The sequence below is a fragment of the Cervus elaphus genome, chromosome 1 (assembly GCF_910594005.1).
Source record: "Cervus elaphus chromosome 1, mCerEla1.1, whole genome shotgun sequence".
Taxonomy (NCBI): Eukaryota; Metazoa; Chordata; class Mammalia; order Artiodactyla; family Cervidae; genus Cervus; species Cervus elaphus.
Genome location: NC_057815.1, coordinates 28,123,245 through 28,150,725, shown reverse-complemented (window position 1 = coordinate 28,150,725; position 27,481 = coordinate 28,123,245).

The window sequence follows — 27,481 nt, the reverse complement described above, 5'->3', positions numbered from 1 at the left end:
CTGGTCCCATCAACTCATGGCAAATAGATGGGGAAACAGTGAAAACAGTGGCAGACTTTATTTTTCTGGGCTACAAAATCACTGCAGATGGTGACTGCAGCCATGAAATTAAAAGATGCTTACTCCTTGGAAGGAAAGTTATGACCAACCTAGACAGCATATTAAAAAGCAAAGGCATCACTTTGTCAACAAAGGTCCATCTAGTTAAGGCTATGGTTTTTCCAGTAGTCATGTATGGATGTGACAGTTGGACTATAAAGAAAGCTGAGCACTGAAGAATTGATGCTTATGAACTGTGTTGTTGGAGAAGACTCTTGAGAGTCCCTTAGTCTGGAAGGAGATCAAACCAGTCAATCGTAAAGGAAATCAGTCCTGAATGTTCATTGGAAGGACTAATGTTAAAGCAGAAACTTTGGCCATCTGATGCGAAGAGCTGACTCATTTGAAAAGACCCTGATGCGGGGAAAGATTGAAGGTGGGAGGAAAAGGGGATGACAGAGGATGAGATGGTTGGATGGCATCACCGACTCAAAGGACTTGAGTTGGTGATGGACATGGAGGCCTGGTGTGCTGCAGTCCATGGGGTCGCAAAGAGCCAGACACGACTGAGCCACTGAAATGAACTGAACTCAACTGATATAGGTGCTAAGTTTACAAGGGTAGAATTTTGATGGCTAATTTTATATCAGTTTGACTGGATAATGAGTGACCTGATATTGGTTACACTTTATTTCTGGATGTGTCTGTGAGGGTGTTTCTGGATTAAATTAGCATTTGACATGATGACCACCATAGCTTTAGCTTTAGACTCTCACTACCATCACATCACCACTTCTTTTTTTGTGGTTCAGTTCAGTTTAGTCATTCAGTCTTGTCCTACTCTTTACAGCCCTGTAGACTGCACCATGCCAGGCTTCCCTGTACATCACCAGCTCCCGGAGCTTGCTCAAACTTACGTCCATCGAGTCAGTGATGCCACCAACCATCTCATCCTCTGTCGTCCCCTTATCCTCCTAGCTTCAGTCTTGCCTGGCATCAGGGTCTTTTCCAATGAGTCAATTCTTCACAATAGGTGGCCAAAGTGTTGGAGTTTCAGCTTTGGCTTCAGTCCTTCCAATGAATGTTCAGGACTGATCTTTAGGATGGACTAGTTTGATCTCCTTGCATCCAAGGGACTCTCAGGAGTCTTCTCCAACACCACAGTTCAAAAGCATCAATTTTTCAGTGCTCAGCCTTCTTTATGGTCAAATTCTCACATCCACACATGACTACTGGAAAAACTATAGCTTTGACTAGATGGACCTTTGTCTACAAAGTAATGTTTCTGCTTTTTAATATGCTGTCTAGGTTGGTCATAACTTTTCTTCCAAGGAGCAAGCCTCTTTTAATTTCATGCCTGCAGTCACCATCTGCAGTGATTTTGGACCCCCCCCAAAGTAGACTCTCACTGTTTCCGTTGTTTCCCCATCTATTTGCCATGGAGTGATTGGACTGGATGCCGTGATCTTAGTTTTTTGAATGTTGAATTTTAAGCCAACTTTTCCAGTCTCCTCTTTCACTTTCATCAAGAGGCTCTTTAGTTCTTCGCTTTCTGCCATACAGGCAGTGTCATCTGCATATCTGAGGCTATATTTTGTGTTAGGAGCATTTAAAGTCTACTCTTAACAGCTTTAGAAAAAGTTTTAGCTTCTCAGTTGTGTCCAACACTTTGCAACCCCATGGACTATAGCCTACTAGGCTCCTATGTCCTTGGAATTCTCCAGACAAGAATACTGGAGTGGGTTGCATTCCTTTCTCTAGGGTCTTCGTCTGACTTATTTCCCTTAGTATATTGACCTCAAGTTTCAATTACTGGACATAGTAAAGCAATTTGTTCTCCTTGGTTTGAGTGGTTATCATCTATTCAATTGAGGACCTGAAAAGAGAAAAATATTTGATTGCTTCAGCTAGGACATCAGTCTTCTCTCGGTGCTGCTAGTTCTCAGGCCCCTTCAGACCTGAACTAGAATTTGCACCATCAACAACCTTGACTCTCAGGCCTTCAGACTTGGGTTGAATTATACAGTCAGCTATCTTGGCTCTCCAGGTTGCAGATGGAAGATTGTAGGACTTCTCAGGTGCTGTGGCATGAGCCAATTCATAATAATAAATTTCTTAAAACATATATATATATTTCTAACCATATGAATTAATGTTATTAATCTTATTAATATTGTCTCTCTGGAAAACTTTAACTTAGACAGCTTCTAAAAATATTGCATAGTTTTACAATATATTAATAATGAAACTTGAATACTCAAATTGTGAGTACTGGGTAAAGGATTGTATTCTTACCTTATGTTTAGTACAAACTTAACAGTGCATGGGTTATGGAGCTTCATTAATTAAGTTGTATTTGCCTTGCCCTGTGTCACATGTATTAGTCCTTGTTTTCATCTTAACTTTTCTTTTGCATCTCTGTATCCAAAAATCCCAGGAGACATTAATCTACTTTTCTCATATATATACACACAGATATGCACAAACATATACATATACCCTTTGTCTACTACCTGATTATCAGTTGTCTGGAATTGTTCCCATTCTTTACCCATCCAAGAGATTTCTCTTTCCAATTTAAATGAGAGCTTCCTAGGTGGCTCAGTGGTTAGAATCTGCCTGCCAATGCAGGAGACACAGGAGATGTGAGTTTGATATCTGGTGGGGGAAGATCCCTTGGAGTAGGAAATGGCAACCCAGTCCAATATTCTTGCCTGTAACATTCCTTGGATAGAGCAGCCAGATGGACTATAGTCCATAGAGTTGCAAAGAGTCAGACGTTACTGAGAGACTGAGCATTCATGCACACATGACACTTCTCTAGAACAGAGAGTGTTTCTTATGATTTGGTTTTGTCCTTCATAATATCTAACGTATGGTTTAGGACACATCTCATATCTTATATTTGTTGGATAAAGCGTTGATAACTACACCTGATACCTTCTCTGTGTGCAATCAAATCTAGGTATTTTGTCACTCTGTCTTAGTATCACAGAAGCAATATTTAGAAACACTGAACATGGGCTAGGTGCAAAGTGTTTCCTCATCAAGTCAGAATGACTTCTTGTTCATTTCAAAGTAGAGAGTACTTAAATTTTCACATTTCCTGATTAAAGTGAAAGAAAGACTTTAATCTGAGATGTCTGCGGGTGTTTGTATTTAGCTTGAGTAAATGTTTTATGTTTTGACATTTAATTATGGTGTATTTTTGATACATATTTATATTTCTACTTACCACAATATACATTGAATTGTAGAGATGAAGAGTTTGAGTGTAATAGATGGTAACTTAAGCTCTAAGATAAAATAGATAGATGTTAATGCCATGCACTGTTTTTATTATTAGAATTTCCACACCTAGTAAATCTTCGTCATTGTTAAGACTCAGTGGGAATGAGAGGTGCTTTGGAAGTTGCTTGGACATACAATTTCAATATAACTCGACATTTCTGGGCTCCAAAATCACTGCAGATAGTGATTGCAGCCATGCAATTAAAAGACACTTACTCCTTGGAAGGAAAGTTACGACCAACCTAGACAGCATATTAAAAAGCAGAGACATTACCAACAAAGGTTCGTCTAGTCAAGGCTATAGTTTTTCCAGTGGTCATGTATGGATGTGAGAGTTGGACTGTGAAGAAAGCTGAACACCAAAGAATTGATGCTTTTGAACTGTGGTGTTGGAGAAGACTCTTGAGAATCCCTTGGACTGCAAGGAGATCTAACCAGTCCATCCTAAAGGAGATCAGTCCTGGGTGTTCATTGGAAGGACTGATGTTGAAGCTGAAGTTCCAATACTTTGGCCACCTCATGCAAAGAGCTGACTCATTTGAGAAAACGCTGATGCTGGGAAAGACTGAGGGCAGGAGGAGAAGGGGACAACAGAGGGTGAGATGGCTGGATGACATCACCGACTCAATGGACATGGGTCTGGGTGGACTCCGGGAGTTAGTGATGGACAGGGAGGCCTGGCATGCTGCGGTTCGTGGGGTTGCAAAGAGCCGGACACAGCTGAGCAACTGAACTGAACTGAATTGTAAAAATAACTACTAGAAAAAGTGACACATGCCCATAATAAAATAATTCATGTTATAGAAAAGAGAAAGTAAAAATGTCCTTAAACTGCATAATTCAGAAAACACGATTAATTAACATTTTTGTGACTATCTTTCCAAACACATCTCTCTGCACACATATGCATATAAGTATATATATATACATATAAATATGTACATATATTTTTAAAATGAAATACTATGTTGCATATGATGTTTTAACTTGCCTTTGACTCTATACAGTATTATCGACTATTTCCTATGTCAACAGAATTGGGGAACCTCTTGTTTCTAATATTAATTTTCCATGTTTTTAAGTAAGGGCATATGGGTTATTTTCCTTTCTAGTATGAACAATTATATAGAAAAAAATTTTGCCCCGATTCAATTTCTCATATTGTCCTATTCTTAGTTGAGTTTATTCTTTTATGCATTTATTCATTTAACATTCATTTATTAGCTTCAGCCATGTCAGTCACTGAGATGCTGCAGGATTGTTTAACAATAATCCAGTTAGACAAAAATCTCACCTTTAGTGAATTAATAGGTTTGCATATTTAATGATGTGATATGCACTTTTAAATTTACCTGTAGAAATATACTAATATAGGTGTCTTCCCTCTTGGCTCAGACAGTAAAGAATCTGCCTACAGTGCAGTAGACCTAGGGTCAGTTTCTGGGTTGGGAAGATCCCCTGGAGAAGGGAATGGCAACCCACTCCAGTATTCTTGTCTGGAGAATCCATGGACAGAGGAGCCTGGTGGGCTACAGTCCATGGGGTCACAAAGAGTCTGACAGGACTGAGCTACTAATGCTTTCACTTTCAGGAGTCTACCAACTTTACAGGAAAGAATCTGTTTACATAAAATAATTCCAGTTTTTGTTGTACTTCCAAGTTTGGTGAGTGAAATGGGATCTTTTAGATGTTTATTTATGTTTCTTTTATGGAAGTTGAATACTTTTTCATGGGCATATCTTCATTTGTATGTTGTACAACACACATTTATATTAAGATATTTGAAGTTTTTTTATAATGATTAGTAGGAATCTTTGTGTATATAAGTAGTAATCTCCTTTCAGTCATATAATATTTGGCAGATATTGTTGAATATGATGTGAATAAAGTATATAGTAGGTAGCCTTTTAATGACTGGCTTATTTTGGTCAACGTTATGCTGTGAGATTCATTTATGTTTTTGTGTTTGGTTGTAGTCACTCTCATTGCCATATATACTTTTATTAAATGATGATACCAAATTTATCTTCCTGTTCTACAGTTGATAGACATTTCCATTGTTTCTATTTTTTTTGTCCTGCTATTAATATTCTTGTACATGTCTTCTGGTAAATATTGGTTTGTCATTCTGTGATTATATATCTAGAAATAAAGTAATTGTCATATGAACTGCCATGTTCAGTGTTCAGTAAAAGATGCTGCCCGTTTTTCTGAAGTGGTTGTTCCAGTATTCACCTTTGAGCTCTGTTTTTTATCTTTTTTAAGCAAAAATTTGGTGGGTATGTAGCAGTATTGCATTTTGGTTTTAATTCGTGTTCCCTAATAATTAATGAAGTTGTACAAACACCTTTTCATTTCCGTATGGACCTTGAAAACACTTCAAAGTATAGAGTTTCATGTCCCATTACAGACCTGCTACACCAGAACCTCCAACAACGGGAACTCAAGAATCTGTACTTTTAAGAGCTTACCAACTGTCAGCATTCATAGAATTATTGAGCATAAAAGTAATTTTATTAGAATAAGAAAATATCCAAGTTGTGTTGTAGTTAAACCTACAGGAAAATTTGATGTTTCTATTTAAGAGAAATACAAAAGTTGTGGTGAAAACTTTAAAAATGACACTCATTCTATTATGAACTTTTGACACATAATATATCAAAGGCTGTAACTGGGACTTTTCATTTGCCTTAAATTAGGAGACAGTTCACCATGGATCTCTCACATTTCTGCTTGTCTTGTGAGCGGAGGCTTGTTTGTCCTTGTTCTGAACTATCCTTTCAAGGGTACTTGTATGGTGAACAGCCTTTGAAAATAAAATTAGTATTTCCCATGAGCAAAGGGAAGGACTGTTTACTCTTCAATGTGATAAACATGTGTCCTTTTTTGGTAACGATCAAGCAGGTTTACCATCCATTATAAAAGGTTCAGATTGCCTAAGTTTGACTTCTTTTCCTGAAATGCAACCTAATATGTGCACAGGCACACCTATCTCTCTGTCTGTCAACCTATGGAAAATGGGATTCAGACAATTTAGAGAATGCTAGTACCCTGGCTACTGCTCATATTATCAGTAATGAAGTCCTTTGTCTCTGACTGAGGAAGCCAGTATCAGTGAACTTGTGGCATACTCTGCTCTTAATTTGCAAGTAAAGTAAAATCTCAGACACTTTCAAGTTTTTCAGTATCTTTACTTTCGCAAATTTCATTTATTTAATGCTTATATTACACAATCAGTGAAATATTGGTTGAGATAACTAACTTTAATGAAGCATTATAGGTAAGGCAACTAATATGTCTTTTAGGTTTCAGTTCAGTTCAGTCGCTCAGTTGTGTCCGACTCTTTGAGACCCCATGAACCGCAGCACGCCAGGCCTCCCTGTCCATCACCAACTCCTGGAGTCCACTCAAACCCATGTCCATTGAGTTGGTGATGCCATCCAACCATCTCATCCTCTGTTGTCCCCTTCTCCTCCTGCCCTCAATCTTTCCCAGCATCAGGGTCTTCTCAAATGAGTCAGGTCTTTGCATGAGGTGGCCAAAGTATTGGAGTTTCAGCTTCAGCATCAGTCCTACAATTGAACACCCAGGACTGATCTCCTTTAGGATGGACTGGTTGGATCTCTTTGCAGTCCAAGGGACTCTCGAGAGTCTTTTCCAACACCACAGTTCAAAAGCATCAATTCTTCTGCGCTCAGCTTTCTTTATAGTCCAACTCTCACATCCATACATGACCACTGGAAAAACCATAGCCTTGACTAGATGGACCTTTGTTGGCAAAGTAATGTCTCTGCTTTTTAATATGTTATCTAGGTTGGTCATAACTTTCCTTCCAAAGATTGTTTTTTAACTTCATGGTTGCAATCACCATCTGCAGTGATTTTAGAGCTCAGAAAAATAAAGTTAGCCACTGTTGCCACTGTTTCCCCATCTATTTGCCATGAAGTGATGGGACCGGATGCCATGATCTTAGTTTTCTGAATGTTGAGCTTTAAGCCAACTTTTTCACTTTCCTCTTTCACTTTCATTAAGAGGCTCTTTAGTTCTTCACTTTCTGCCATTAGAGTAGTGTCATCTGCATATCTGGGGTTATTGATATTTCTCCCAGAAATCTTGATTCCAGCTTGTGCTTCCTCCAGCCCAGTGTTACTCATGATGTACTCTGCATATAAGTTAAATAAGCAGGGTGACAGTATACAGGCTTGACGTACTCCTTTGACTATTTGGAACCAGTCTGTTGTTCCATGTCCAGTTCTAACTGTTGCTTCCTGAGCTGCACACAGGTTTCTCAAGAGGCAGGTCAGGTGGTCTGGGATTCCCATCTCTTTCAGGTTTGCTTTTAGGATAGATGTGTATAGAAAGGTATATTAGAGTATATTGACACAGTACACTTATTCTCTGGTTGTTGGTCAGTTGTTAAGTTGTGTCCGACTTTCTGTGACTCTGTGGACTGCAGCACACCAGGCTTTGCTGTCCTTCATTATTGCCCAGAATTTGCGCAAACTCGTGTCCATAGAGTTGGTGATACCATCCAACCATTCTATGGTTGAGAAAAGCAAAAATTCTTGTCATTTATTTTATCAACTTCTTGTACTATGCTTGAAATCCTATCTAATTTATGCAATTTAAAATATTCTTCTGTAGACAACAAGTTCATGAATGCTTTAGAAAGATAATACACTTTATTTATTTACTGTAAATTCAGACTAAATATTATGAATGGGATCTCCAAATTATGGTGCCAGAGTTTAATGAGGTGTAATCATAGGTCCTAAGATATTTATATGAAGATCTTACTGTACATCCTTAAAGTATTTTATGTATGATGATGACTGACACAACCCATTATGGAATTTGAATAAGCCTAATTGTCCCAGAAAAATAATTGAAAATAATCCTTTAGGTGTCAAAATATAGCAATTTATCATCTGATTCTATCCACTGTTATTTAATGCCTTTCCTAGGTACAGACATGGTTTTTTGGTGGCTTGTTAGTTACATCACCAGGAAAGCAATGTTTTTAGTACTGTTCAAGATGCAAACTTTATTCTCAATATGTTGAAATATAAATTGCACAAGAACATTGACATTAAAACAATGTAGTATTATCAGAGTTAACTGAGTGCTTTGCTAATGAAAGGGTAAAGCTGAAAATAGGAGTAATGATAATTAATCAGTTGTATTTCTGAATATTTCCGTAAACCTTAATTATATATTGGGAAGCTTCTTTTATTACTATTCCATGTATCATTCAATTGAGGATAGACCAATAATAACAACTCTATTTTTAGAGTTCTCTGCTTCTTACAATGAAAGGTAATTGAGGGGCATAAGGTCAAAGGGAATCAAATCAGGAGGAACATAATGAACCCTTGGGTTAGATTAGCACAGATTGGTGTATATTTCTGTGCAGTTGTTAAAACTGAGATGCAAAGTTGCCTCTAAGATTTACCAGGTTAAACAAAATGGAGATGAAATCATTTACAAGTTTTAGAGTATCCATGAATTAAAGCCAATCAGTTTATTAGAGAAGCATCACTCTTCTTGTCCTTGAAGTATGCAAAATTATCTCAGAGTGAGCTGTTTATTTAAGTTGTCCAAAGATACAAGGAAAAAACTCAACTTGTTACAGTAGTTCATTGAGGGACTACTGCATCAGAAAGTGGTACACATTCTCAAGACTTGAACATGAATATTGATGTTCAGTGTTAATTTGGAAGACATGAAGTAGTGGGTAGACTGCCTCTCCATCAGAACATCACCCTTAAATAGTATGTCTGGCAATCGGGCTTTTGACAAGGGTTAAATAGCTCATAACTCAAGGTTATATTTTCTGGCAAGAACCTGGGAGCCAGATATGTATTATATAGATATAGATATTATGACAGATAATATCTATGCATGAATGCTAAGTCACTTTAGCAGTGTCCATCTCATTGCAGCCCCATGGACTATAGGCCACCAGGCTCCTCTGTTCATGGAATTTTACAGACAAGAGTACTGGAGTGGATTACATTCCCTCCTCCAGGGGATCTTCCGACCCAGGGATTGAACTTGGGTCTCCTACACCTCCTGCATTGGCAGGCGGATTCTTTACCACTAGCACCACCTGGGAAGCCCCATATAATATCTATAGTTATTATAAAGATTACATAGATATTATATAATGCCTATCTAATTTTTAATGTTCTTATGTGTTCAGTTGTGTCTGACTCTTTGTTACCCATGGACTGTAGCTTGCCAGGCTCCTCTGTCCATGGGGATTCTCCAGGCAAGAATACTGGAGTGGGTTGTCATGCCCTCCTCCAGGGGATCTTCCTGACCCAGGGACTGAACCTGCCTCTCCTGTGTCTCCTGCATTGGCAGGTAGATTCTTTACCAATGAGACACTTGGGAAACCCAATCTTTAATATTATGATATAAACATTATACTATTATATATATATTCACATATATATACACACACACAAGTGTGTGTATAATCTTTAAATGAGTTGTGTGCATGCAGTCAGATGGCAAAGGGCAGGCTTAAAGTGTTCCTAAGAAATGAAGAAGAGTAAGGGAATCACCTGCCTTTATAAAGATTATTTCACTTCCTCTTGGAAGAGATAGAAAATATATGTATAGGCAGAACCACCTATATACTATTTAGATATCAATAGAATGATAGAACTAAAAATATTCTATTACAGTATACTTTTGAAATATAATAGTAGATTTCCACTTAAGGGTTACAGTCTGCTTTTTGCTTTGAATCTGATTCATTTAGTGAAGGTATGAGTCTAAGTATTCCACTGTAGATGGTTAGAGGATACTATTTCTCTACTTTGTATTGAATGGGAGTGAAGACTTTTGAGAAAAAATTTTTTTTCCATCAGCACAGAGGTCATTTTCTTGTTTTTCCTTTTGGGTATTTTTGCTTTGCTTTATGACTAGCACTTGAAACGTGATAGATTTATTTGTAAGGTATCCTCTTTCATCTGCAAAGAAAAATTTCTTACTGCCTCAGGAGCTCAGGTGCTTGTTTCTTTTTTTGCTTAAATCCTTTTTTTATTCTCTATCATCTCATCATTCTTAAAGTAATGCATTGGACTTTTAGCTTGTTTTATTGCTGTTAGAATTAGAAACAAGTCCTTAAGAGCCTGTTGCTGCAAACTTTCTTGTGAGCTCAGACTTTACGCTGCTCTTGTGGTGGAGGAAAAGTTAAGAGTATCTTCCTCTTTCTCTTTACAATTCTGTTCCAAGACTGGAGGGATATTAATATTTGATTCTTTGGGATTTCTAGGGCTAAAAAGATAACTCTGACTTCAAAGTCCAGCAAATTCCATTAATGTAATTTTTTTCACATTAATGATTGTGTTACAAGGAACACATAATACATCATTAATGTGAAAAAAATTTAAAAAGCTGAATAGCAAAAACAATGGTAAGGAATGCAGGCATTTAATCAAAATCAATCAAGTAGGATAACTTTTAATAATTTCTAAGCAAAAGTAGTGTAGCTTAATGAGACTTTGAAATCCTCCACTGCATTTTATTGTTGTTTAGTTGCTAAGTCATGTCTGACTCTTTGCAGCCTCATGCACTGTAGCCTGCCAGGCTCCTCATCCATGGCAATGATACTGAAGTGGGTAGACATTTCATCCTCTAGGGATCTTCCCCACCAGGGAGTGAACCCATGGCTCCTGCTGCACCCCTGCACTGCAGGCAGATTCGTTACCCCTGCTGAGGTCTTTTGGATCTCCTGCTAACTTCAGCCACGTGACAGACAGAGACAGTAAGAGCTCAGGGGTAGAAGTCCTTTCCGTTCCATCTTAAAGAGTTATTCCTGGGCCTTCGCTAGTGGTCCAGTGGTTAAGAATCTGACTTTCAATGCAGGGGGCACAGAATCGATGCCTGGTTGGGAAATGGAGATCCCACATGCTGCTAGGCAACTAAGCCCTTGTTCAGCAACTACTGAGCCTGCACTTGGGCACCACAACCAGTAAGAAGCCCACCTCCCACAAGGAAGATCCTGTGTGCCATCAGTTAAGACATGACACAGCCAAATAAACATGAAAAAATAGCCGTTTCTTGCCCACTGCTGGCTTTGACATGAAGAAACTGAGGATCTTATTTGCCTTCCTTTTCTTTTATTCATGACTCATAAACAGGAGTGTTGATCTTGTTATGCCAAATTTTTTGAAAGATCTGTCTGAGTTAAATATAAGCTTTGAAATAATCATTCTCTTTCTTCCACTGATTTACGCTTGAATGTCCTACTAGATTGGGGATTTAAAAATTTAGACTTCGGAGGCCAAAAGAGAGCAACTTTATGGTCTATTTTGACTTAATGCTATTTTATTTAGGGAAAATGATTTTTCTAGATAGTCAAAGTACCGGAGTTTTACAATAATGTATTGGCTATACATTCTTCTGATAATGACATAGCTTTCTGCTTTGCTTGGCTTGCGTGTATGCTCACTTGTGTCTGACTTTTTGTGACCCCATGGACTGTAGCCTACCAGGTTCCTTGTCCAAGGAAATTTTCTAGGTGAGACTATTGGAGCAGGTTGCCATTTCCTACTCCAGGTTGCTTACTTCTCCACTGGAGATTTTGGAGAAAGGGGAATGAGGTGGTCAAGGCAGAATTTCAATATTCCTGGGTCCTTTACATAGTACCATCTTAGCAGCACACCTTAGTAGTGTCCTATTATCATGGATTTCATGAGGTCATAATGTGAGCTTGCTCTTTGTCTGAGCGAATGCCTTGTCTTGAGGTAAGAAAGTGGTAATTCTTAGGCATAGTTGCTGACATTGATTATATTGATAAGGTTTTCTAAATGATTACTATCAAAATAAAAACTGAACAAGAAAATTGATTTGTTCAGATTACTTCAATAAGGGGAATACTCCAGATCCGAAGCTCAGAGTGTCTCAACAAGTGGTATTGCCTTAAGTTTTAAGAGGAGAGATAAAAAAGTGGCAGATGGGAAGACTTATATTTGGGGTTGTTCTGCAAGAAAAGGAAGACTTAGTTATCTGAAAAGGAAATATTTTTCTCTGTGTTATCTAGCTCTAATCTAGCTAATCAGTTATAAGATGAAATATAGGTAGTTGGAATGTCTGAGTCAGTCCTTGTCAACAGGTTCAAGCAAAAGAGGGCAAGACTATTACTCCTTGTCAGTCCCAACTCCTGCTCAAGACACTGTTTTATTTATTTATTTATTTTTTTCCATTTATTTTTATTAGTTGGAGGCTAATTACTTTACAATATTGTAGTGGGTTTTGTCATACATTGACATGAATCAGCCATGGAGTTACATGTATTAAAAAATCTTAGGGTTTTGGGTCAACAAAGGTGATATAGTCCATATAGTCAGAAGTTTCTTACTGGATTGTTCTTGGAGAAGTAGCTGAAGCATCTCTTGTGCTCTGACATCTTTCTGTAATTCAAAAAACATTCTGGAGGTAAAGTATTTAATTAGGACAGTACCTATTAGAAGAAGGGGCTTCCCAGGTGGTGCTAGTGGTAAAGAACATTCTTGCCAATGCAGGAGACATAAGAGACATGGGTTTGGTCCCTGGTCAGGAAGATCCCCTGGAGGAGGGCATGGCAACCCACTCCAGTATTCTTGCCTGAAGAATCCCATGGCCAGAGGAGCCTGACAGGCTATGGTCCATAGGGTCACAAAGAGTCAGACATGACTGAAAAGACTTAGCACACCCACATGCTGTTTAAAAGAAGCAGAAAAATGATCATTAGAGGTTGTAGGAGGAATAAAATCAAGACTTGCAGCAAGTTGACAACCATATTAATGACTCCTGGGAAAATGATGTGGAAAGGGCCATGTAATGAGTGTGGTGTAATGAGTATGGTGGCAATGCAATAAATTTCTTGGTTAGGGTCTCAAATGTTCTTGTGTGTGATGTGGAGGTCAGAGAAGTTTTTGGAACAAACATGCAGCAATTGCTTCTGACCACAGGGTATATCTTCCCTCTGGTGCCCAGCATCATTTGAATTACTGGTTGGTTGTGGAGTTTGTACATTGAATCTCTTGAAATTATTAAGTGAGGAAGTCAATGATTTTGTGTGTGTGTGATGTTGTCCACTGTAATGGTTATTTCCTTTAATGGGGCATGGAAGCCACTTCTGGAGTGGCTCACACTATAGTACATACTCCAGTTGCTCTGGGTACCGTGTCACCCCAAGTGTGATTGCATGCAGCCATCAGGTTCTCCCAAGCAATGAGCTTTCCTCTCAAGGGTGTCTTCAAATCCAGAGTAAAAGGAAGAGTATGGGGAAGGGGTGTGTGTGGCCAATATGGTTGAGTGGGAAGACCCTGAGCTCATCTCCTCCTACAGGCACACCAAAAGTACACTTATTTATAGATCAAATATTGATGAGAAAGACTGATTTCTAGCAAGAAAGGTATTCTACAACTAAAGATGTAAAGAGAATCACAACAAGATGAATAGGAAGAGAAGCAGTATAGTTAAGACTCATACTTGGTGGATAACCCACAAATTTGGAAGATAATTGCAGTTGCAGAGGTCCTTCCCAAGAAGCGAAGAGTCTGACCCCCACATTAGACTCTCCGGCCCAGGGATCCTACACTGGAATGAGTCCCTAGAACACTTTTCTTTGAAGACCACTGGGGTTGTGTTCCCACTTGGCTAGTTGCTTGGCTTAGCCTGAGTTGATTACACCTAAGCCTTTGACTGTGTGGATCACAACAAACTGTGGAACATTCTTAGAGAGATGGAAATACCAGACCACATGACCTGCCTTCCAAGAAATCTGTATATAGGTCAAGAAGCAACAGAACTGAACATGGAACAACAGACTGGTTCCAAATTGGGAAAGGAGTATGTCAAGGCTGTATATTGTCACCCTGCTTATTTAACTTATATGCAGAGTACATCACGTGAAATGCTGGGCTGGATGAAGCACAAGCTGGAATCAAGCTTTCTGGGAGAAATATCAATAACCCCAGATGTGCAGATGACACCACCCTTATGGCAGAAAGTGAGGAAGAACCAAAGAGCCTCTTGATGAAAGTGAAAGAGGAGAGTGAAAAAGTTGATTTAAAACTCAGCATTCAGAAAACTAAGATCATGGCATCCGGTCCCATCACTTCATGGCAAATAGATGGGGAAACAATGGAAACAGTTGGAAACTTTATTTCTTTGGGCTCCAAAATCACTGCAGATGGTGACCACAGCCATGCAATTAAAAGACGCTTGCTCCATGGAAGAAAAGCTATGACTGAACTAGATACAATGTTAAAAAGCAGAGACATTACTTTGCCAACAATGGTCCATCTAGTCAAAGCTATGGTTTTTCCAGTAGTCATGCATGGATGTGAGAGTTGGACTATAACGAAAGCTGAGCACCAAAGAACTGATGCTTTTGAACTGTGGTGTTGGAGAAGACTCTTGAGAGTCCCTTGGGCTGCAAGGAGATCCAACCAGTTCATCCTAAAGGAAATTAGTCCTTCCAATTACAATTACTTCTTCTACCCCATGTTCTGGGGCATGTGGGGTTTTTGCATGGGCCCTTTGAGAGTGGAATCTCTATTTTCCAGAAGGTGGGGGTAGAAGTAATTCGAAAGGATCCTGGATCAGACCCACCTGCTGATCTTGGAGAGGCAAGAGGCAAAACCTGGTCAATACCTTGACCTGGCCCACCCACTTGCCTTTCGGCACCAATAGTTGGACACCTCAGGCTAACCCAAACAACTAGCCAAGTGGGAACACAATCCCAACCACCATCATGCTAATGTGTTAAGAAATCCTGAGCCCACAGACACCCTGGGACCTAGGGCCCAAGAACCTGGCCTCATGAGTGCTCTAGTACTAGCCTTAGGACCCGCCCCTCCCACCCCCCAACCAGGGACCTGTAGTCTGAGGACCAACTGGACCCAACTCTTCCCATCAGTGGGCAAGTACTGGTCTCCAAACTAGTCACACACACCAGATGTTAGGCACCAGCCCAAGGACCATCTGGGCCCCAACCCTACCCATCAGTGGGCTGACACACCAACCCCAGGACCCCCAGGGCCCTAAACCAGAGACCTTGGGGCCTGGCTTCACCTATCCGAGAGCATGAACTAGCCCTAGAACCACCTAGACCTTGGCCTGCCCATAGCAGGCTGACAGCAGCTTTGAAACACCATGGGGCCTGAAGTCAGAGACACAGGACCCAGCCCTACCCAAGAATGGGCCAGTGCCAGCCCCAGGAGCTGGCCTCACTCAGCAGTGAGTGGGCATGTGTTGTAGGATTCCTGGAGTCCTGACCCTACCCACTGGCAGGCAGATACCAACTCAAGACCACCACACCACTGCAGCCTACCATGTCAGGACCCACCCTACTCACCAACAGGCTGGCACCAGCACTGGCACATCTTGGGCCCCAGTCCACCAGTACATAACACCAGCTCTGGGCTGTCTTAGGCCCCTCAATCAGTCAGCTGGAAATCTGGCCCTACTTAACGGCAAATACAATCTTGGATACCCTAAACACTATTGCCATTCATGTTAGGAAGGGGCCCAGCCAACCAGCAGATTAACACTATTCTGGGAACTCTGGCCCCACAAACACCCAACTCAGAAAAAGGCTGCCAAACAGTGGGCCAGCAGTAACCTTGGGACACCCCTAGGCTCTGCAATCATAACCTTGTGACCTAGTCCTGTCCACTGGTGTCTGGCAGCATCTGGACAAGGCAGGGTTTGGCAGCCAACCAGATTAGGGGTCACCCACACCTACCAGGCCACCCACAGTAGTTAACCCATCACAACAGAAGGTCCCACGTGGCCCATGTAAGGGCACTTCCAGAGCATTAAGCTCTGGTAACTAGAAAAGACCCTGATGCTGGGAAATGTTAAAGGCAGGAGAAGGGGATGACAGAAGATGAGATGGTTGGATGGCATCACCAGCTCAATGAACATGAGTTTGAGCAAGCTCTGGGAGATGGTGAAGGACAGGGAAGCCTGGAGTGCTGCAGTCCATGGGGCCGCAAAGAGTCGGACATGACTGAGTGACTGAACAACAACAGCTAGAGGGGAATGCACTGTTGGGACTCATAGAAAGTCTCCTATATAAGGCCTCTTCTCCAAAGCTGGGAAGTATAACCAACATACCAAGTACATAGAAATGAAACACTTATACTTAGGAATAAATCTAACTAAGGAGAAAAAACTATTTCAATACAGTCATCAAAGTTGGTAGCATGAAAGGTATAGCCGTAGAAACTGGAAATATGAAAGGGGTCATCTGTGAACCTGTGAGAGAAATGAGTATGACCTTTTCTAAAAGCAGTCCAGATTAGATTTGAATTTTTCATGTAACATATATAAAGTATAAGACAAGTTTCCTAACATTGTGTATGGGAAAATAGCTATGTTAATATTTGAGGAGATTTTAATGATGGGAGTAGGAGTTTGGGGAAAGACGCTTGAGCCAAGATGGAAGGGGCACCTGAAGTAACATTAAGAAAGATCATTAAGACTGGATAATCTATTTTCAAAAGGTTTTGGAGGTCTTGAATGTTTATAAGTGAATGAGGAATGGAGAAAAAAGGAAAGAGTAAGGAGGGCCAAAGGCTAAAGGCCAAAGGCTAATGGCTGAGGAAAGTATTGAAATGAATGGATGACAGAAAACTAGAATATCTCCAAAGAAGATATTCAAATGGCCAATAAACACATGAAAGGATGTTAAGCATTATTAGTCATTAGGGAAATGCAAACTGAAACCACAATAAGATGTCACTTCATATCTACTTAGGAGGCTATAATAAAAAAAAATAGACAAAAGCAACAGTTGGCAAGACTGTGAGGAAATTAGAACTCTTATGCACTGTAATGTGTGTGGAAAATTGCTTTGGGGAATAGTCTATCAAACTTGGAATTACCATTTGACCCAGCAGTGCCACACCTAGGTATATATCCAAGTGAAATGAAATGTATGGTTACACAGTAACTTATAAACAAATTTTCATAGCAGCATTATCATTAATAGCATAGCTTCAAAATGGAAACAATCAAAATGCCTATAACTTTTGAATGGGTAAACAAAATTTGGTATATCCATGCAATGGAATATTATTTACCTACAAAAATGGACAAAATACCAACTCATGCTACAATATGGGTGGACCTTGCAAACATGAAGCCGAGTAAAAGACACCGGAAGCAAACACCCACAAATTGTATAATTCCATTTATATAATGTTCAGAATATACAAATTCATAGGGACAGAAAGTAGATTGGGGGTTGCTAGAGTCTGGGAGAGGGAAAAATCAAAAGTACTCTTAATGAGAATAAAGTTTTTTTAGGTGATGAAAATATTCTTGAATTAAATAGCTGTGATTTTTGCACAAACTTGTGGTTATACTAAAAGCCACTGGTTTGGATATCACTTTAAAAGCATGCATTTTATGATGAACTATACCTCAAGAATATGATGAGAAGACAAAAGAAATTCATGGAGGATATAGTGAGAGAATCCTATAGGATCATATTCTAGCATCTGCAAGTGGAAGCTGACCACTTTGTGATGACATCTGTTTAGCCCCAGTTTCGCAGAAAATAAGTGTACTTCATGTTGTCAACTTCCTCTAGAAGCTCTTGAAAGAGCCTCAGTTTAAGGTTGTTTATTTCTGTGGATTTCTGTTCATAATATAACCTGTATTTTTAAGTTATGAAACATGAACTCAAATTGCACTCCTTGTAGTTTCACTTTGCCATTGGTGCTCAGGAGAATAGCGTAATGCCTCTTTGATCTGGGTTCAAGACTGGTCTTTTACTGATATCTTCCAGAGTACTTGGTCTCTGACCTGAAGATGATGTCAGGGCTATGGTCGTATGTTTGGGGAAAGGTGGATTTGACTGATGGTGATAAATACGTGTGCATTTAATGATACCTTGGAAGTACTTAAGTCTATTGTATTGGATTAATGTCTCCCAAAATCCATGAGGAATAAAGGATCCTAATTGGCTTGCTGGTAATTAGTTAATGAGGGGATAGTTAAAATTGACTGGGCAGTGGGAGGATTAAAGGATCATTAGGGCTAAAGGTAAGACTTTGGGTCAAGACAGATTTAGTTCCTCAGAGTTTGAAACTGAGTTTTATTTATTTATTTGACTGTGCCATGCAGCTTGGAGGATCTTTGTTCCCCAACTAGGGATTGAACCCAGGACCATGGCAGTGAAAACACTAAATTCTAACCACTAGACCACCAGGGAAGTCCTGAAACTGGGTTTTAGAGTACCACTAATTGGTATGTTCAGCCGCTTGGTTGTGTCTGACTCTTTGCGGCTCCAAGGACTGTAGCCCACCAGGTTCCTCTATCCATGGGGTTCTCCAGGCAATAATACTGGAGTGGGCTGCCATTTTCTACTCCAGGGGATCTTCCCAACCCAGGGATTGAACCCACATCTCTTGCATCTCCGGCATTGGCAATGGGATTCTCTACCATTAGTGCCTTCTGGGATGCCTGGAGAACCACTGGTCCATTACATTTTTCTAGAGATTTGAGGGTGGTAAAGATAGTTTGAGTTTCTGTGACTGTGGAAGTACTTTTCAAATATCCTTAATAACCTTTCCAGAAAATAAGCTTTCCTTTTGCTAGGTAAAAACAACAGTATTCCCCAAGTAGGGAAAATTCTCTTTTACTAACAACTGGTGTGCTGCGATTCATGGGGTCGCAAAGAGTCGGACACAACTGAGTGACTGAACTAAACTGAACTAGCCATATCAGTGGTGGTGGTTTAGTCACTAAATCATGTCGACTCTTGCAACCTCATGGACTGTAGCCCACTAGGCTCCTCTGTCCATGGGATTTTCCAGGAAAGAATTCTGGAGAGGTTTGCCATTTCCTTCTCCAGGGGATCTTCCCAACCCAGGGATCAAACCCAGGTCTCCTGCACTACAGGCAGATTCTTTACTTCACTACCAGGGCAGCCATATCAGTGGCAACAGTTTATTTGTAGAGAAAACTTCCAACCAGCTGAAAACATTCAGACAACCATTAGAACATTTGTACCTATGGGACTTTGGGAAATGAATAAAATCCATTTGCCAAAGAAAAAGGGACAAGACAGGCAATGCTCACCCTAGTTTGATCTTTAGATTTTTACCAGGATTGTTTTCCTAGCAAATGGGGAATGTTGAAGTTACCTGTACAATATAAGGGCTGAAGAGTCCACACCACTATATGTGTAGAAGATCTTTTAGATTTTCTTTGCTGTGACATTTGCTGTTGCTATGGACTAAATTTCATACAAGTTCAAGGAGAGACAAGTGGCATTTGGGTGTCTCCAAAGTTCGTCTGAGTAGATAAAACATTCAGCTGGTTTCCAATAGACTTTTAGCCTCAGGTGTAAGTAGTGGTCCAATAGGCTATTTAGTTATCAATATAAGTTTATATCTCTAAAGAAGCGTGATCAAGGGAAGTATTCAGATGATTGAGACAGAATTTTCTTGTGAAGCATTTATCTTAGTGTATTTGTCATGCAAGAGGTTCCTTTAGTGTTGAGAGACTGGCTAATGTGAGCTTTAGTTTTGTTGTTCAGTTGCTAAGTTGTGTCCGACTCTTTGTGACCCCATGGACTGCAGCACGCCAGGCTTCCCTGTCCTTCATCAGCTCCCAGAGCTTGCTTAAACTTATGTCCATTGAGTCAGTGGTGCTGTCCAACCTCTCCTCTTCTGTCACCTCCTTCTCCTCCGTCCTCAATCTTTCCAGCATCAAGATCTTTCCCAATGAGTCACTCTTTGCATCAGGTGGCCAAAGTATTAGAGCCTCAGCTTCAGCATCAGTCCTTCAATGGATATTCAGGGTTGATTTCCTTAAGATTGACTTGTTTGATCTCCTTGCAGTCCAAAGGATTCTCAAGAGTCTTCTCTAGCACCACAGTTTGAAAGCATCAATTCTTTGGTGTTCAGCCTTCTTTATAGTTCAACTCTCATATTTGTATATGATTACTGGAAAAACCATAGCTTTGCCTATACTGATGTTTATAGTGTCTAGCTTTAGTTTCGAGAGTGGGTAGTAGTGAGGTTTCTAATAGGTTAGCTACTTGAGCTCTATTTTTGTTCAGTGTCTTTGTAGCTGTCATGAACGCTTCTCATTTCTATATCAAACCAAAATCATGTGCAACATGGAAAGCATATTTGCTACTTGTGTAAATGTTAACTATCTTGTCTTGTGCTAGTGTACAAGGTTGGTGAGGGCTATGAATTCAGCAACTTGACTTAATTAACTATGATTTAATTAACCTTAGACAGATGTTTGAACAGTGGTTTGTTGAAAATTAGTGACAGAATATCTTTATTGGAATTTTCCATTTGTGTATCTGAGGTAGGTACCATATGCAAAGAAGGTGGCAATCGGGTCTTGAGAGGAGTTTCAGTGAGGTTTGGATAAAGAGGAATTATAGACTGTGTGATGGTGGTGCAGTTATAAGCTTGCTCCTCAGGTAGGAGGAAGGAAGGCTAGTTGGATGAAGGTCTGGATAGTGCTGAATAGTGGTGCAAGAGAGAGAAAGCAGCAGGATTTCATAGGATGAGTTGGAGGCAAAAAAATGTTGGGTGTTCTTGGTAAGTAGCAGGGTCTGAATTGCATGGGGGTACATACAGATTGCGGAGAAGACAATGGCAACCCACTCTAGTACTCTTGCCTGGAAAATCCCATGGATGGAGGAGCCTGGTAGGCTGCAGTTTGTGAAGTTGAGAAAAGTCAGACACGACTGAGTGGCTTCACTTTCACTTTTCACTTTCATGCATTGGAGAAGGAAATGGCAACCCACTCCAGTGTTCTTGCCTGGAGAATCCCAGGGACGGGGGAGCCTGGTGGGCTGCCGTCTATGGGGTGGCACAGAGTCGGACATGACTGAAGCGACTTAGCAGCAGCAGCAGCAGCAGCAGCAGCAGCATATAGATTGAATGAATGACTAAGAACTAAGTCAGCAGTGGCTTCAATTAATTTTGCAGCAGTGGCAAATTTGTGTAAGGAAGAGGAAACCCCCCAGACATAATATCTAAAGTGAAGCTGAAGTATCCAATAGGTTTTGACTTCCATTGCATTTTTGGGTGAAAAGTTGTAAAGCATGCCCTTCCTTTGTAAATAAAAAAGCAAAGGGTAATGAATAATTGGGGACTCCAACAGTCGGAAGATGGAAAGTTATGGAGGTGAGGTTTTGAAATTCAGACTTGGGAGAAGAGACCTAATTAAGAGGTTTGGAGATGAACTCGTAATCTTGGTGTATAAATAAATGGGGAGTGATAGTGGAAAAGTCATGGATCTAATTCTGATAGTAGTGCCAGGGTAACAGGCAGAAAGGCTAGGGCCCACCAAGCTGGGGGGAATAGGCTGCAAGTGTCAGACGTCTTTTCCTCTCTTTTAATCGGCAGGAGGAAACAAACCACAAGTGTCAGACATTTTTTTTCTCTTCTCTATATAAAATTAAAAGGAGGTTTCTTTTAAAAATTCTGTGTAGCCACGATGACATATGGTTCCTCTTGAACTTAACTTTTCTCAAACCTTGAGCTAACCAATGCATTTTTCTTCTCTTAAGCTTCTCTTAAGCTATGTTAATGAAGCTATGTATTTGCTTGGAGGCCTGCCTTTCTTCAAGATTCCTGTCAGTTGTATGGCCCAGGACAATGCTGTCTCAAAATGCATATTGTCAGTGAGGAGTCTGGGGCCACTCTCTCAGTTTTGAGACATTTCCTTTCTCTAATCAGCAGCTTACTAATAGGTATATAACTTCTTGCTATAAACTAGCAAGGGGACACTCTTTCTGCCTCCTTCTGATGTTTCTCTCAGAAGCTTTCTCTATCTCTTTTATACTTTAATAAAACTTTATTAAACAAAAACTCTGAGTGATAAAGTTTTGTCACTGGCTCCAGATCGAATTCCTCTCCTCCAGGGGCCAAGAATTCTGGCGTTATTCTTGGCTCATAGCTGCAATCTTTCAGTGGCTGAGTAATCCTTTTAACCCTTGGAGTTGTCTTTTGGTCTCAGGGATAGGGAACTTGATGATGGTGTTGTTTAGGGGATAAATATTCTCTTCAGGGGAGAGTCCTAGGTAATGCACTGGAAGACTGTATAATTGCTTTGTCTTTAGTGCCCTTATGGGCAGAGACTTGGAGTAGTTATTGAATGTGACAAGCAAGCTGGCAAAATCACATGAGCAGAGAAGGTCATCTACATACTGGATAAGAGTTTCAAGATAAGGTTAAATTTCTCAGGTTGGCATTAAGGGTCTAAAACAAATAAATATCAGCTTCAGTAAACTCCTGAGGTATAACACATACTGTTGATTTTTCCATAGAAACCAAAAAATATATTGTGAAGCAGTATATTGGAAAAAAATCAGAAACTTCCCTGATGGACAAGTGGTTAGGACTTGGCGCCGTCAATACCCGTGGCCCAGGGTCACGCTCTGGTTGTGGAACTAAGATCCCACAAACCATGTGACTTGGCCACGAAACAAAGCAAACAAAAAAATAGAACAGAGGGCAGTGCCTATAAATAGAACATAGGGCAATGCCTATAAATAGAACAGAGGGCAATGCCTATAAATAGAACAGAGGGCAATGCCTATAAATAGAACAGAGGGCAATGCCTATAAATGAATAGCACTGGGCCAGATAGAAACTGGGACAGTGTTAGGGTTCAGTTCAGTTCAGTTCAGTCGCTCAGTCGTGTCTGACTCTTTGTGACCCCATGAATCGCAGCACGCCAGACCTCCCTGTCCATCACCAACTCCCGGAGTTCACTCAAACTCATGTCCATCGAGTCGGTGATGCCATCCAACCATCTCATCCTCCGTCGTCCCCTTCTCCTCCTGCCCCCAATTCCTCCCAGCATCAGAGTCTTTTCCAATGAGTCAGCTCTTCTCATGAGGTGGCCAAATTATTGGAGTTTCAGCTTCAGCATCAGTCCTTCCAGTGAACACCCAGGACTGATCTCCTTTGGGATGGACTGCTTGGATCTCCTTGCAGTCCAAGGGACTCTCAAGAGTCTTCTCCAACACCACAGTTCAAAAGCATCAGTTCTTCAGCGCTCAGCTTTCTTCACAGTCCAGCTCTCACATCCACACATGACCACTGGAAAAGCCATAGCCTTGACCAGACAGACCTTTGTTGACAAAGTAATGTCTCTGCTTTTTAATATGCTATCTAGGTTGGTCATAACTTTCCTTCCAAGGAGTAAGTGTCTTTTAATTTCATGGCTGCAATCACCATCTGCAGTGATTTTGGAGCCCAAAAAAATAAAGTCTGACTGAAGGAGTCTTTTGGGCCTAGAAAAGAGAACAACAGTCTCAAAGGCCCCTTGCTGAATCATCTAACTTTGGAGAAAACAAAGCATAACTTTAATTCCACCCTGATGCTTCAGGCCGGTTGCATCTTTCTGAGACTTATCACCCCCTGTCCAGAAACCTTCCACCCCCTACACCCGCCCAGAAGACTTATCCCCCCCTGCCCAACTACAAATGTCATCTCAGCAAAAGAATACTCAAAATATCCCACCTGATTGACGTTTCCCTTATCGCTTCCACAAACCTCCCTATAAGTATGAAGCCTCCCTGATCCCTCTCGGAGCTCAGCCTGGTCGTTAGGCTGACTGTCGCCCCTCCTTGCCTGAATAAAGGTAACCTACTTCTGTGGAGGTCGTCTTTCTTTTCTGCCTCGCCTGAACTGTACCTTACACTGACACTGCTTCCACTGTTTGCCCATCTATTTCCCATGAAGTGATGGGACCAGATGCTATGGTCTTAGTTTTCTGAATGTTGAGCTTTAAGCCAACTTTTTCACTCTCCTCTTTCACTTTCATCAAGAAGCTTTTTAGGGTTAGAAATTATTAATAGAAAACCATGAGGTGACTCAAACATATATATAGTGCTTCCTAGGTGACACTACTGGTAAAGAACCTAATTGCAAATGCAGAAGATGTAAGAGATTGCGCGTTTGATCCTTGGGTTGAGAAGATCCCCTGGAGGAAGGCATGGGAACCCACTCCAATATTCTTGTCTGGAGAATCCCCATGGACAGAGGAGCCTGGTGGTCCATAAAGTTGCAAGGAGTAGGACATGACTGAAGCAACTTAGCAAGCATGCATGCGTATATATATATTTATTAAAGTATAACTGATTTCCAACGTGTTAGTTTCAGGTGTACAGGAAAAGATTCAGAAGTATATATATATATATATAATATATATAACATACATATGTATATCTATATATTATATATATAGATATTCTTTTTCAGATTCTTTTCCATTACAGGTTTTTTTTTTTTTTTTTTGATAGTGGAGTGCAGTTTATTACACCATTGGGTCCAAGGCAGAGTCTCCTCTCAGCCAAGGACCCTGACCAGCATTTGTGAAAATCTTTTATACCCCATGTGTACGTGTCCAAACCCACCAGCCCAAATCCCTTGAGGCTTACAAAGGAAGGGTAAATACAGTCACAATAACCCCATCATTCACGTATTATGTGTTCCAAACAGTTAGTGATCAATAAGCCCGAGGTTACATTCCAACCAGTTAATAACTGATGAGCCTATGATTACATTCCGATAGATACTGTCTGGAGGCAGGGGTGATTAGTGTCTTCCCTGCCCAGAGGGGGGGTCTTATCCTTCCATTGTCATTCCCACAGGTGCTAAGCACAGAGTTCAGAGTCCACTGGAGAGTTGGCCTGCGCACGACAAGCACGGACAGGCCTGAGATGGAGTCCAGGCCCTATGAATTCCTTCTTCATTCCCCTCCTTGATGCTCTTAGTTTCCATAACGAGCATCATTTATTGAGATATATTGTACCTTAGCCCTCCTGCCACCCACATGAGAGAATGCTATCAACCTCTGGGTTCCAAAATTCACAAGGCATATTATATATACAGATATTCTTTTTCAGATTCTTTTCCCTTACAGGTTATTACAAAATATTGAGTATAGTGTGCTATGCTATACCGTAGTCCTTGTTGGTTATCTAATTTATGTATAGTAGTGTGTATTTGTTAATCCCATCTTCCTAGTTTATTCCTCCACCATCCCTTTCACCTTTGGTAGCTGTAGTTTTTTTCCTATGTCTGTAGGTCTATTTCTGTTTTTTTTTTATAAATTTATTTTTTTACTGAAGGATAGTTGCTTTACAGAATTTTGTGTTTTCTGTGAAATCTCAACATGAATCAGCCATAGGTATACATACATCCCCTCCCTTTTGAACCTCCCTCCTGTCTCCCTCCCCATCCCACCCCTCTAGGTTGATAAAGAGCCCCTATTTGTTTCCTGAGCCAGACAGCAAATTCCCATTGGCTGTCTATTTTATATATCGTAATGTAAGTTTCATGTGACTCTATCCATACATCTCACACTCTCCTGCCCTCTCCCCATGTCCATAAGGCTAAACAAGTTCATTTGTATCTTTTCTTTTTAGATTCCACATATACACAATATCATATGATATCTGTCTTTCTATGTTTCCTTAAAAAAGTAGGAATAGAACCACCATATGACCCAGCAATCCCACTACTGGGACAATTCAAAAAGACAATTGTACTCCAATGTTCATAGCAGCACTATTTATAACAGCCAGGACATGGAAGCAACCTAAATGTCCATCGACAGAGGAATGGGAGACTCTTTTGTCCATTGCTTTCAAGTCTCGGACTAGCTGGCATCCTTGGAAGGTCAGGATACTGAGGGGACTAAGAGGTCCTTGTCATGGAGAACAATTGATGAATGAATTCTTTTCTATTCTTACGGGAATTCAGAAAGTCTTGAACAGTAGCGCGTAAATCTGTGTGTGACCAAAGCTTAAAGAGAACTTGTTCAGGAGGGCACGCTGGTCACTGGCTTTCAGCAAGGGAGGAAGGGCCACGTGTTAAGGTGGGGAAATAGGGAGTGAGGCAGTTAAACTGATGCAGGCAGGGAAGCGGAAAAGGGGATTCTTGGCATAGGCAGAGTATTGGGTGGGGGACAGAGATGAGGTGGTGCATGTGGAAGGTTCTGGGTGAGGAAAGGGGTTGTGAGGTTTTGATGGGGGTCAGAGAGGAGCAGGAGAAATGAACTGGCAGTGAGATAAACAGTTCTTGAGGGATCACACAGTTTGAGATATTTTAGAGACATTATCTCATTGTTTAATCTCTGTGTTTCAATTAAAAGAAAAAAGAAAAAAACCTGATCATTGGTAAGAAGAGATGTTAGAGCCCTTAGATTCAAAGGCACCTCATAGATGGGTACATTTAGAGAGTTCTCAGGTGTCCCAAAGAGACCGCTGGAGTTCTACATTGTCCTTAGTGAAATTCAGCCATTTTTGGAAGCAAAGAACTGAATTATTATTGTAGTGGTGAGCATGTAATTAACAGAGGTTTTCCAAAGGGGTGAGAAGAGAGTTGAGAAATTCTCATAGAAGCATGGTTTAACAAAACTTGGCAAGAAAACAAAGAGTGCACAAACAAAAAGTCAAAATCGAAATTTACTGTGCTATCATGGACAAATATCTGAAGCTCGGAGGTCAGGATCTGTCCTCAGTGGGGACTCCAGATTGCCAGTTAGGGAAGGAACACAACAGGCTTAAGAGGTCTCAGTACTTGGGTGAGAAGACAGGGTCCAGGGGTGGGCTTCCAGTCCAATTCCAGTTATGTTACTGAGCTGTGGAAGACAGAAACTGGACAAAGAAGGAGACTGACTTTATTCAGGCTGTTATAATAAATAAAATACCTGAGGTCAGAGCATAAGCAGAGTTTCAAACTTTTCTAGGGAGAGATAAATCATTTACAAGTGAGGTGATTTACAATTGGGGTTAATTTTGCAAGAATGGAAGTTTCATTGTTACCTGAACAAGAAATGTTTTTCTACGGGGTTAGTTTCTGTGGAATAAACAGTTATAATCTTAACTAATGAGTCATAGACAAAGAACAGGAAGCTGGAGGGTCTGTGTCAGACCTTATCAGCAGATTTCAGGCAAAAGGAGAAAAGCCCATGCTTTTCCTTTTGGTAAGTATGAATAAGGCCTTATTGTAAGTCTGCTTTGATAGAAATTTATTCAACTATCTTGCAGAATAGCTATACAAATTTACACATCATAATATGTATTAGGAAGAATAGATCACAGTTACATCACCCTTATATGCACAGAAGATATATTGAGGGATTCCTC